The sequence below is a fragment of the Hyla sarda genome, chromosome 9, assembly GCF_029499605.1.
Source record: "Hyla sarda isolate aHylSar1 chromosome 9, aHylSar1.hap1, whole genome shotgun sequence".
Classification (NCBI taxonomy): domain Eukaryota; kingdom Metazoa; phylum Chordata; class Amphibia; order Anura; family Hylidae; genus Hyla; species Hyla sarda.
In genome coordinates this window covers 65,852,993-65,855,627 of record NC_079197.1, presented here as the reverse complement: position 1 = coordinate 65,855,627, position 2,635 = coordinate 65,852,993, and positions in this window count along the sequence as shown.

The following is a 2,635-nucleotide window of genomic DNA, read 5'->3' as shown; positions in this document are numbered from 1 at the left end:
CGGTATTGAGCAGGGCTATTGGCCTACAACTGGATCCTTTCCCAGCTTGGGGATAAGGGTAAGCAAGGAGTGCAAAAAAGACTGCGGGATCCCCTCACCCCCCCATGAAAGAATTGAAGAGAGAGACAAGGTGGGGGAGAAGAAGAGCGGAAAAGGTTTTGTAGTATAGGTAGGAAAATCCATCTGGGCCTGAGGAGCGACCAGAAGGTAAGGACTTAAGGACCTCAGTAAGTTCCTCCAGCGTGATTGGAGCATTCAGAGTAGCTTGTTCAGCCGCCGCAAGCGAGGGCAGGCGACACTCTGAGAGAAAGGAGTCCAACAAAGCACCACGCTTACCAGGGTCAGAGGGCAATTAGGAAGGAAGAGAGTAGAGCTTAGAATAGTAGTCTCGAAAGAGGCGAGTGATCGCATCGGGATGATAGTGAAGAGTGCCAGAGGGATCCTTCAGTGCCGAGGGCATCTGAGACGCAGCACGGTCTCTCAGGCGTCTAGCCAGCATTGTGTGGGCCTTATTACCCTTCTCGTAGCATAGAGAAGCTGCCGCTCCACCTTGCAAAGCGCAAGCTCACCCAATTGGGCACGAGCCGCGACCAGACGCCTCAGCACAGAGAGAGGGAGCAGAAAGCAGGGCCGCCTCAAGGGTGCGGATTTGTAGTTGCAACTCCCGGGTTCGGGCCAAGGCATCATGCTTCAAATGAGAGCCCAGGGCAATACAATGCCCTCTAATAACTGACTTATGTGCCTCCCAGAGGACGGCCTGGGAAGAGACCGATCCCTGATTGAGAGCAAAGTATTCTACAATAGAGGCCTTGTATCGAATCCCGGGAGGGCAAAGAGGAGTCGTTAAGACGCCAGCGGTAGCGTCTAGGGGAGGAGGCAAAAGGCGAGAAAGACAGAAGGACTGGTCCATGATCAGACCAGAAAATAGGAGCAAGAGAAGCAGAAGAGAGCACGCGAACCATAGGGAAATTGCCATAAAAGTAATCTATGCGGGTATGCAGTTTATGGGGATGGGAGTAGGACACCACCGAAGACACAACGACAGAGACACAAAAACAAGGACTGGAAAACAATAAATCAACAAAAAATACACTGACCACTGGGTCAAAGATGAGGCACAAAAGAGTAGTAAAACCGAGGTACAAAAGCACCTCCTATCAAAGAAAACATTTGGGAAGGCCTCAGTGGGAGATGAGAGGACAACGTCAAGAAGAGGGGAAACCCGACTCAAGAGGCTCACCCCACGAGGCCATGCCAAAGGCAGCAGGTGTAGGTGACCGCCAACTAAAACCAAGTACAGATTAAAAAACAACAGTATAATAAGTGCAATACAGTAACCAAAGGCATAGGACCTAAGAACGAAACCTACAGTACCATTAGAGATGCATTTCTACATCTCAGCTGAGTCTCTTATTATGCTTGTCCTAGAATTGGTTTGTCTTGTGTCTTATTGTGCTTGTTTGCACTACAATGTAATGTTGTTTATTCTTTAAAATGTTCAATAAAAAGATTGAAACAGAAACATGAGGTAGTAAAGTCCCACAGGTATCAGTGACACCTCAGTCGACAGTGAGGCCACATCTCAAGGAGGGGCAGTAGGAGAGCCCCTGTCCAGCTTAATCTTGTTGGACGGGTGTTCACCCAGGAGAAGATTGAAGATAGCTTCCAGTGCAGCATGCAGGTCTTCCTCCCGGGTTGGCTTCAGGGAGCCCCCACACACAGATATTATTCCGGCATCCTCTATTATCCAAATCCTCTAAATGGTTATGCATGTCTGAGAGGAACTCTGACTGCGATGCAACAGTGGAATGGAGCTGAGCAATGTACGCCCTGGTAGAATCATGGGCCTCCCCTAAATTCTCAACTCTGCCAGAAACATGCTGTAAGTCTTGGCGAATACAGGCAATTTCAGCGCGGTAGGCGTCGTTGACTTCAGCAATAAAAGACCGAAAGTCCTCCCTGGTTGGAATTTGGGATAACAACTGGCCGAGGTCAAGAGGCGTTGGTGTAGAAGCAGGGAGTCCCGAGCACTCCAGCTCAATATCAGGGAACCTGTGGGATGGCCAGAGAACTCTCAGGGACAGGAGATGGAAGGGAGGAGGGAGAGGTGGCCCAGTCCTGGGTATGCAGGTGGGGGGTCCGGTGGCAGGGTGCAGGACCCCCCAGCAGTAGGAGCAGCAGGCAGTCCCTAATGTATAGGCAGCAAAGCGGGGCATAAGGATACACCTCCCACAACAGCAGCCCAGGATAGGGGCGAGGTGGCCAGAGATTCCTTATGTAGGATCCAGGGGGACTTGAGGTATGGAGGAGGAGGAGGGAGTCACAGCCGGGAGTGCAGCCGAGGTAGGGAGGAGAGGCTGAGTTGCAGCAGGGGTCCGTACCTGGAGAGCAGGTTAAGCAGTCTTCAGGGCCCAAACAGCATCCGCCCCGGCCTCCGTCTGCAGAAGAGGCCTCACTTCCGGTCCGCACTCCCGTCCAGAAGTCACCGCTGGGGCTCCGGAGGTACAGAAGCAGCCGGTGCAGGAGGAAGCTGAGGGTCCGCCAGCAGCACCCTCGCAGCGCGGACCAACCGGGAAGGTGCAAGCATCCCCGACCGGGAGCGTAACCTTGAGGCGGGTCCGGAGGCGTCTGGAGG